The 10,890-nt window shown below is 42.2% G+C and overlaps 1 protein-coding gene across 2 annotated transcripts in view; it reads left to right on the top strand.

Annotated features, from left to right (window-relative positions):
* Nucleotides 1-1,494: 1,494 nt before the first annotated feature.
* Nucleotides 1,495-10,890, top strand: part of CSRP1 (cysteine and glycine rich protein 1) — a 117,667-nt gene continuing 108,271 nt past the window's right edge. The window contains exons 1-4 of one of the 2 annotated variants that reach the window (XM_056557615.1): nucleotides 1,495-1,804; nucleotides 9,079-9,160; nucleotides 9,331-9,395; nucleotides 9,581-9,651. The gene's annotated coding sequence lies outside the window, so the exon portion shown is untranslated. The remainder of the gene's footprint in view (nucleotides 1,805-9,078; nucleotides 9,161-9,330; nucleotides 9,396-9,580; nucleotides 9,652-10,890) is intronic. The other variant, XM_056557616.1, reaches the window with a different exon arrangement.

Below are 10,890 nucleotides of genomic sequence, written 5' to 3'. Positions count from 1 at the left end.
ACTGGGAAAAGTCATATCCTTTCCCCAATGCAACAAAAGGTGTTTTGGGGAATTCTGTTAGAATCCACACTTCAAAAATCCTTTTTACCTGCCCAGAAAATTGCTAAACTTAAGTCTTTAGTCACAGAGGTTCGTAAGTCTCCTAGAATTACTATTAGGAACGGGATGTCCTTGTTAGGGCTGTTTACTTTGGCCATCCCTGCGGTACCCAGGGCTCAATTCCATTCCAGGTCCCTTCAGTTAGAGGTTTTGGACAAATGGGATGGGTCCCAGGGGGGTTTGGAGAAGGTTATCCTTTTACCCCAGTCAGTGATTGCTTCTCTAGGGTTGTGGTGGTAGATTCTGACCTAGAGAGGGGGTTAGATTGGAAGGTTCATTCACCCTTGGTAGTTACTACGGATGCTAGTCCCTGGGGGTGGGGAGCCCATGTGGGGGATAGCGACCTTCAGGGTTCCTGGGACATGTCGGTTAGGCACACTTCCTCTAACTACAAGGAGTTGCTAGCCATTTTTGTGCCTTACAAACCTTACAAGGGTCCTCTATTAAAGACCAGGATGTTAGGATCCTTTCAGATAACACTACTGCATTATCCATAAATAATAGGCAGGGTACAACTAGAAGTGATAGTTTAATGATGTTATCTTTTCAGATCTTGTCGCTGGCCGAGAATCAGGTGAATTCAACCTCAGCTATCCATCTGAAGGGAGAGCTAAACATCAGGGCAGACTTCTTGAGCAGGCATCAGGTTCGTCAGGGAGAATGGCAGTTAAACCCAGCAGTCTTTCGGAAGATCTCAGATCTGTGCGGCACCCCTCATGTGGATTTATTTGCGACCAGACAGAACAGGCAAGTAAAAAAAATTCTCTCCCTGTCCCCGTCAGACGGACCTTTAGCAGTAGATGCTTTGTCCCATAAGTGGGGGTGGGAGTTGGCTTATGCTTTTCCCCCACTTGTGCTCATACCTAGGGTCATCAAGAAGATCAGGGAGGACCGGGACGAAAGTGATTCTGATCACCCCCCCTTCTGGCCTCGGAGGGCATTGTTCTCCTGCCTCAGGACCATGTCAATTTTAGACCCTTGGGTCCTTCCAGAAATACAGAACCTTCTGATGCAGGGTCCACTACTACATCCAGAGGTGCGAAGCCTACACCTGACGGCCTGGTTTGAGAGGCTAGATCTAAGGGCCATTCAGATGCTTTGATTGACACCCTTCAGGCTAGCAGGAAGCCGGTGACAAATAAGATCTACTTCAGGATCTGAAGGAAGTTTTTGGAGGTAGTGGGCCTTGCTAATAAAGGGGGAGATTTATCAAAACCTGTGCAGAGGAAAAGTTGCCCAGTTGCCCATAGCAACCAATCAGCTTGCTTCTTTCAGTTATAACAAGGCCTCTGCAAAATGAAAGAAGCGATCTGATTGGTTGCTATGGGCAACTGTGCATTTTTTCCTCCGAACAGGTTTTGATAAATCTTCCCCATAGACTTTAACAAACCTAACATTGCAGTTATCCTGGACTTTCTTCAGAAGGGCCTTGAGAAAGGTTTGAGAGCGGCCACTCTTAAAGTTCAGGTGTCCGCCTTAGGAGCCCTCTTCAGCCAAAAGATTGCTGATCACCTGTGGATTAGAAGATTTTTTTACATCTGTTAATAGGTTGCAGTTGTCAACAAGTGTTAAGACCCCTGCTTGGGACCTTTCAGTAGTTCTTAATGCTTTAAGTAGGCAGCCGTTTGAGCCTTTGTCAGAGATTCCTCTATCGGTCCTGACTCAGAAGACGGTCTTCTTAGTGGCCATTACAACAGCCAGGCAGGTAGGAGAGCTAGCAGCTTTATCCTTTAAAGAACCATATACAAAGATGCTGGATGACAGAATTGTAATTAGTCCAGATCCTGCTTTTCTACCAAAAGTGGTATCTGCCTTCCATATGTCTCAGGAGATTATTCTCCCCTCCTTTTGTGCCAACCCATCTAATGATACAGAAAGGTCCTTTCGTAACTTAGATGTCAGGAGGTGTGTTCAGTTTGCAGGGCCTAGCAAGGGAAACAAAGCTGCTAGAAATTCCCTTTCTAGATGGATCTGTCAGGCTATATCCTCTGCATATTTATCGGTGGGGCTTTCTCCTCCAGATAATATAAGAGCACACTCCACTAGGACTATAACCTCCTCTTGGGCTGAAAGGAGAGGGGCTTCTATTGAGCAGATCTGTAAAGTGGCCACCTGGTCGTCACCACACACTTTTTTTCGGCACTACAGGCTTAACTTGGCTGATTTTTCTTCTCTCTCTTTAGGACGGAAAGTCCTTCAGGCGGTGGTACCACCCTAATTATGGTACTCTGGTATTCTCTCTGGTGGTGTTGTCGTGACGGGGTGATTACTCACCAGTAATTCTGTTTCCTCGTAGTCACAACAGCACCATAGCTTTTCCACCTCTTTATTTCTGTGCACTGGGTTTCTTCCTACACGGGTGAGAGAAGTAATCTATTTGTGTTCGATGGTACTTTATGTTTTAGGTAGGAGAAAAGGAGTTATTTTCTTCTACTATTATTGTATGGTATGCTGTTAGTCTGACGTGGTAGTATCAGTTATTTAGTAATTCTGTGTTTGATAGGAAGCAATTTCAAATAAAATTTTAATATGAAGGCTCTTAATGGGTCTCGGTAATTCACTGGGGCTAGATAGGGCTGTGATTCCTTTTATGATCTAGGTTTCCTGTCCCCTGGGGAGGAGTCCATCTCTTTCCTTACAGTATATTAGGCTCATGCTTTCTTTATGGTATGTCATGCTCATGCTTCTTTACAGTTCATCAGGCTCATGCTTTCTTACAGTATGTCATGCTCATGCTTTATTTACAATATGGCATGCTCATGTTTCGATACGGTATGTCACACTCTTGTAGCTGTGCGGAATGGTACGCTCATATTTCAGTACAATATGACCCGCTTAGGTTTTATTACAGTTTGAAACACTCATGTTTTCCGTATATGGGATAACATACAGGTGCGGTTATACGGGTTAGCATGCCCATGTTTCTACAAGTATAACATGGACATAAAAATCATAGCAATCATTTTAGGCATATGCTCTCATAGTAGTCATTCTTGTGCGCTCATGACAGTTGTGGCATATATACGTTCACAGAGTAGTCATTCCATGCAAACGCACTCTTAGTAGTCATCCTCATGCTCTCATAACAATCTTGTCATGTATACGCTCTCAGAGTAGTCATTTCATGCATTCGCTCTCATAGTTGTCACTTATGTATTTGTGCGCCTAGCAGTCATTTCATGTTTGCACTCTCATAGTAGCCATTCTTACACTTTCATAATGAACACGTCATGTATATGCTCTCATAACAGGCATTCATGTATACACTCTCATAGTAGTCATTCATACTGTGATAGTCTGGGGTGAAGGATGCAATGGGGTGTTGTGAGTGGTAGTGATATAGGGTACTGGTATTAACCCTTTGTTGTCGTGACACCAGGGTGCAGGTTCCTCAACGCAATAGTCCTATCGCCACCCGTCCCACAAACAATAGGGAGGAATAAAGGAATGTCCACAGCAGAAGTTGAAGTAAATCAAGAATAACTTTACTGCATATTTTATGCAACTGAAAATAACAGACAGTCTTTTGTAGGAGGACCGTGGTACAGGCTCCTCACAGGTTTGCTGGGACTTCTGAGTTGAATGAGCTTGGATTTTGCTAGCCACTGTGCTACTGAATTTAGGGGTAATTTGGGTTCAGTACTCACACAGGATTTGTAGGTTTTGAGCTGGAGTAACTCACGTTTTGTGGCTGCTGAAGAATCAGGTTTAGCTTGAATTGTAGTAGATGATACAGATATGCTTGCTTTGAAGTGCAGGGACCAAGAGAGAAGCTACTGCTTTGAGTTCAGCAGGAAGAGAGAGAATCTAGTGGCAGCAGCCCCTTATACATTAAGGGGGCAGGTACAAAGCTCATTGGTTCTGCAAACCTGTCAGTCCTGACCTAAGGAACTATGGGTATATCACATGACCCAAAGGTCCTTGAACCATAGCATAACATAAATAATTTAAATACAAAAGAAAGAGAAGCGCTCCATAGTGCATTAACCGGGCAAGTTGATATTCACAGTAGTTTACTGGAAGCGCTTACCCGGTAAGTTGTGCTAGTGTACCAGGCACAACACTGTTAAGAGTTTCCAAAATGCAGCCAGTCCCGCCACCACACAGGTCTAATGATTACAGCAACCTCCAAATACTCCCAAGGGACTTCAATAGGCACAGAAAAGATGAGGAGTTATAGATATATAAGCGATAGCATTTATTTGCAGAACAAGGCGTTTCGACGCCAGGACGGGCGTCTTTCTCAAGTTCATAGCAAAAGTTAACAAAGGGACATATTTATACAAAAAACAGACAAAAAGGTAATCAACTCACAATGGGTGGTTGCTCCGTCTATGCAAAACCGGAAATGGTCATCAGAATCACGGCGCACAGACGGAAGTGATAAAACGGACTACATACAAACAACATAGGGTAAGTATATATAAAAATATAAATATACATATATAAATGAAGAAATACATAGATCAATTGCTGTAAAAATCTAACAACAACAAGGAACACTGGTCAAATTAATATTATGTGATGTTTTCAATTGTCTCATTCAAACCATCAGGGTGGAGACATTTAAGTTTAAAGATCCAGTAGGACTCTTTATGGATCAGTTTTCGAAAACGATCTCGTTGGTCTATAGAAATAACATCAATAATAGTGAGTTTCAATAAATCTGGGTTGCTATTATGTTTGTGTGAAAAGGGACATGACACACTATGCAAGAGGAAGTTTTTCCTAATATTGAACCGATGTGCGTTCATGCGGGACCGCACCGTCTGAACGGTGCGGCCCACATACTGTAGTCCACAAGGACATTCTAACAGATAAACTGCATAGTTAGTATCAAAATTATAATTCTGTCTAATGTGGAATGATTCATTTGTAATATTAGATTTAAAAAGAATACAATTGTCTTGCATAATTATGCAGCACAAACATCTTTTTTTCTTGCAACTAGTGGACCCTGGTTTCTGTATTTGTGTCTTATGTTTTACTAAAGTCTTATCTCTATATTTGCTCGGGGCCAGATAATTATGCAGAGACATTGGTTTTTGGAATGTGATGCGGGGTTGGTCCGGTACCAGATCTTTTAAAATAGGATCACTTTTTACAATAGGCCAGTGTTTAATAAGAGTTTTCCTTATTGTGTCAGAAGCACAGTTAAAAGTAGTTAAAAAATAATGTTTAATCGTGTTTTCAATTGGTTCCACTAGATCTTTATTTTTACCCTTTGGTTAAAAAATTTGTTAAAAAACAACAACTTATAGAACCATAGGGTAAAAATAAAGATCTAGTGGAACCAATTGAAAACACGATTAAACATACCGTATTTATCGGCGTTTAACACGCACTTTTTAGGCTAAAATTTTTAGCCTAAAGTCTATGTGCGTGTTATACGCCGATACACCCCCTGGAAAGGCAGGGGGAGAGAGGCAGTCACTGCCCGCTTCTCTCCCCCTGCCTTTCCTGTGGTCTAGAGCACTGCTGCCGGCCCTTCTCTCCCCCTGGCTATCGGCGCCGCTGCCCGTTCTGTCCCCCTGACTATCGGTGCCGGCGCCCCATTGCCGGCGCCGATAGCCAGGGGGAGAGAAGCGGCGCCGAAAGCCAGGGGGAGAGAAAGGGCAGCGGCACCCATTGCCGGCGCCACTGCCCCGTTGCCTCCCCCCATCCCCGGTGGCATAATTACCTGGGTCGGGTCCGCGCTGCTGCAGGCCTCCGGCATGCGTCCCCGGCGTTGTTGCTATGCGCTGCACGGCGCGGCGCATGACGTCAGTGCGCCGTGCCGTGCATAGCAACGACGCAGGGGACGCGCGCCGGAGGCCTGCAGCAGCGCGGACAGGGGGACAGAACGGGCAGCGGCGCCGATAGCCAGAGGGAGAGAAGGGCCGGCAGCAGGGCTCTAGACCCCAGGAAAGGCAGGGGGAGAGAAGCGGGCAGCGACGGCCTCTCTCCCCCTGTCTTTCCTGGGGGTGTATCGGGGTATACACGCGCACACACGCACCCTCATTTTACCATGGATATTTGGGTAAGAAACTTTTTTTACCCAAATATCCTTGGTAAAATGAGGGTGAGTGTTATAGGCCGGTGCATGGTATACCCCGATAAATACGGTAATTTTTTAACTACTTTTAACTGTGCTTCTGACACAATAAGGAAAACTCTTATCAAACACTGGCCTATTGTAAAAAGTGATCCTATTTTAAAATATCTGGTACCGGACCAACCCCGCATCACATTCCGAAAACCAATGTCTCTGCATAATTATCTGGCCCCGAGCAAATATAGAGATAAGACTTTAGTAAAACATAAGACACAAATACAGAAACCAGGGTCCACTAGTTGCAAGAAAAAAAGATGTTTGTGCTGCATAATTATGCAAGACAATTGTATTATTTTTAAATCTAATATTACAAATGAATCATTCCACATTAGACAGAATTATAACTGTGATACTAACTATGCAGTTTATCTGTTAGAATGTCCTTGTGGACTACAGTATGTGGGCCGCACCGTTCAGACGGTGCGGTCCCGCATGAACGCACATCGGTTCAATATTAGGAAAAACTTCCTCTTGCATAGCGTGTCACGTCACTTTTCACACAAACATAATAGCAACCCAGATTTATTGAAACTCACTATTATTGATGTTATTTCTATAGACCAACGAGATTGTTTTCGAAAACTGATCCATAAAGAGTCCTACTGGATCTTTAAACTTAAATGTCTACACCCTGATGGGTTGAATGAGACAATTGAAAACATCACATAATATTAATTTGACCAGTGTTCCTTGTTGTTGTTAGATTTTTACAGCAATTGATCTATGTATTTCTTCATTTATATATGTATATTTATATTTTTATATATACTTACCCTATGTTGTTTGTATGTAGTCCGTTTTATCACTTCCGTCTGTGCGCCGTGATTCTGATGACCATTTCCGGTTTTGCATAGACGGAGCAACCACCCATTGTGAGTTGATTACCTTTTTGTCTGTTTTTTGTATAAATATGTCCCTTTGTTAACTTTTGCTATGAACTTGAGAAAGACGCCCATCCTGGCGTCGAAACGCGTTGTTCTGCAAATAAATGCTATCGCTTATATATCTATAACTCCTCATCCTTTCTGCGCCTCTTGATGTCCCTTGGGAGTATTTGGAGGTTGCTGTAATAAATTATTTAAAGGCACATGACCTCTAAGGTCCTATACAGAGGTTTACTATAATTAAATATATAAAAATATACATTTAATGCACAGCATTAAGAGGCGACTAGAGGTAGCTCTCCTGGAGAGCCCTACTAGCATGGAGGTACTCTGGCTGAGGGGACTTTAGACAGAGGGACAGGACCAAGTCCTGTACCGGGACACCTCAAACCACCTTACTTAAAATGAGTCGTCCTGGACGAAGGTCCCCATAGACAGAGGGATGAAATGATAAAGTCCAAAACAGTCCTGGGCATAAATTACAAATGCTCTTAATCAGGCTGTAGAGGCTCAGGTATATATAGAAAAAGAGAAACAGAGAAAAAGCGCACTAATGTGCCATGATTCTGTTGATCAAGTATATATAGATATAGAAGAATGGTGTTGCGCTCACCTGAGCGTGTTGTGTCTCAGGCACAACACCGTTGACTGCTTATTAGTCCCAGATCACTGGGAGACAGATGGTCTGGAAAGGGCTGCTGGCACCTCACCGTCGCGAGAATCGGTCCTGGACGTCTGGTCAGTAGAGGCAAATAAAGGGATCTGTGATTCACAAAAACACGATGCTCCGAAAGCGCTCCTTTTTAAGGGGTGGCTGGGATTAATAGCCGTGAGTCCGGTATTCAATAAAGTAAAAGGTTCTTTATTCATGCAAGAGTATACAGGGATAACGCGTTTCGAGGGGCGGGGACCCCCTCTTCGTCAGATCCAATGCTAAACTGGGATTGGCTCCCTTGCTTTTTATACATAAAAAACCCGCGAAACCATTTCGGCGGGTGACATTACCAGTGCATAACATATGTTCAGGAAAACATCATTTTACATTCATATGTACAAAGAAAATATATAAAAGAAAAAGAAAAATTGATTGGTGAGAAGAAAAAATTTATCATTTTATATATTTAAAGATAACCTTATATTAATTTCCAAAGGTCTTGATAGGTAACTCATACAGGTACATTACTTTAACTAAAAGTTAGACTCAGTGGTCGAGCGCTACCATCTCCAGGAGAAGAGGAGAAGCGCAAGAGACACTGGCAGGCAGCGCCGAGGATGGGAGACTGGCCGGACCCAAACGGCTGATCATCATTACAATGCAGGACAGATTTAATTGTCAGGCCCTAGTATTGTCCGCCGTTGGTTAAAATGCGGATCATTCTCTGGGTATATGTCCGTGCGTGGCGTTTAGATGGTAGGTTTGTGCTTTTCAGTTCTAATAATACTGTTTCACTCTGGGAGTGTAAATGTCATTACATTGTATCAATTTATTGTTCTTTGTTGGAATGGCTGTAAGCAACTTTTCACAAATTTTTATTCTATATCTACAATCTTTGATATGTTTGTACCAAAATGGGTTTAAAAGGTGCATTTAGGTCTTCTTTATTTATGCGTAGTAACTACTTTATAGTATTGTTGACCGAGATTCTGGATTACATTCGCATATCCTTGATGCACTAGTTTTAAGATCGAATCTCCCCATAATAGAGTGACGCCTTCATCTGTTGGTTGATGTATCTATAGTATGTTAGTTTTAAGAATTCATTGGATTAATTTCACGGCTTCATTCAAACCTTGGGGCTGTAGAGATTCAAGCCTATACATCCAAAACATCTCTCTCTTTGCTAGAGCATCCAGTCTGTTGGTAATATGGCTGGAAATGAAATCAATTGGAGTAATAGAGAATGGATTCTCTACATCTTTGTGTTTCAAAGTAATATGTCGTGATAGACTGTGCTTCATATAACCTTTTTTAATATTGCTTCTATGTTGATTTATCCTTAGATGTAACTTCTGTGAGGTCCGGCCGACATACTGCATTCCGCAGCAACAATGGATCAAATAGATAACAAATTGAGATTGGCAGGTAAGGTGGAATTGGATATTAAATTTCTCTTCTGTATGATGACTTGAGAAAAATGTACTTTGATCTGTTATTGTTTTGCAACATAGACATCTTTTGCTGTTACATTTATAGGCACCTTTTTTCTGTGTTGTTTCTGAGGTTTTCATTGCTTTCTTTTTCTGTTTTCTTAGGCAACTGGGGGCTAACATATTTTTCAGGGAAGGCGCCCTTCTGAAGGTCAGCAGTGGCTGTACAGGTAGGATATCTTTTAAGTAAAAGATTCCAATGTTTTTTAAGGATATTCCTAATTTCAGAGTGACCGGTGGAATAGGTAGTAATGAAATTACTAGTGAATTTGGTCACATCTGGTTTGTTGGGTTCCATAATTCCAGATCTTTTCTTCTTTTCTCCTATTTCTTTCTTTCTTTCTATTTCCCGTAGGTTCTGCATTTGAGGCCGCATCGATTTCGGACAAGGTGGCCACAGAAGTGGAGGACAAGCAAACATCCTGGGTGAGTGATAAGGCTCTTTGGTATGCATTTTCAATCAGAGTTTTCGGATATCCCTTGGCTTTAAAACTTTTTTTAGGGTTTTGGATTGTGTGATGAAGGTTCTGGTATTTGTGCAATTTTTTCTATTTCGACGAAATTGGCCATATGGAATGCTCTGTTTCCATTTGTTGTAGTGGCCACTCAGAAATGGTACATAGCTATTCGAGTCTACTGACTTAAAAAAAATAGAAGTGACAATTTTCATTTCTGTGTGAGAAATTTGCAAGTCCAGAAATTCAATAGTGGTATCTGAAAAATTAGGGGTCAGAGTGATACCCCAATCATTCTCATTTATTTCTTTAATAAATGTCTTGAGTTTTCCGGAGGAACCTTTCCACAGGAGAAACAAATCATCGATAAATCTTTTGTAAACAACTGTATTTTCCAAAAAGAGGGGATTTTGTCTGAGGAATTTCTCCTCAAATTGCCCCATGAATAAATTGGCGTACGAGGGGGCGACCCTGGTCCCCATCGCAGTTCCCTTTGTTTGGTGAAAGGTCGCCCCGTTGTATGTGAAGAAATTATTTTTAGAATAACTTCCAGACATTTTAATAGAAACGAGGCTTGTTTGGATGGTATATTAGGATCTTTTTCTAGGAAGAAAGCAGTACTTTTCAGTCCCAGATAATGTCTTATGTTAGAGTATAATGATGAAACATCCATATATATAGAAAAAGAGAAACAGAGAAAAAGCACACTAATGGCCATGATTCTGTTGATCAAGTATATATAGATATAGAAGAATGGTGTTGCGCTCACCTGAGCGTGTTGTGTCCCAGGCACAACACCGTTGACTGCTTATTAGTCCCAGATCACTGGGAGACAGATCTGGAAAGGGCTGCTGGCACCTCACCGTCGCGGGAACCGGTCCTGGACATCTGGTCAGTAGAGGCAAATAAAGGGATCTGTGATCCACAAAAACACAGTGCTCCAAAAGCGCTCCTTTTTAAGGTGATGGCTGGGATTAATAGCCGTGAGTCCGGTATTCAATAAAGTAAAAGGTTCTTTATTTATGCAAGAGTATACAAGGATAACGCGTTTCGAGGGGCGGGGACCCCCTCTTCGTCAGATCCAATGCTAAACTGGGATTGGCTCCCTTGCTTTTTATACAAAAAAAACTGCGAAACCATTTCGGCGGGTGACATTACCAGTGCATTACATATGTTCAGGAAAACATCATTTTACATTCATATGTACAAA

Source organism: Hyla sarda, chromosome 2 (genome assembly GCF_029499605.1).
Source record: "Hyla sarda isolate aHylSar1 chromosome 2, aHylSar1.hap1, whole genome shotgun sequence".
Classification (NCBI taxonomy): Eukaryota; Metazoa; Chordata; class Amphibia; order Anura; family Hylidae; genus Hyla; species Hyla sarda.
The sequence above is the reverse complement of the archived record's forward strand: the minus strand, read 5'-3'. Positions and strand labels throughout refer to the sequence as shown.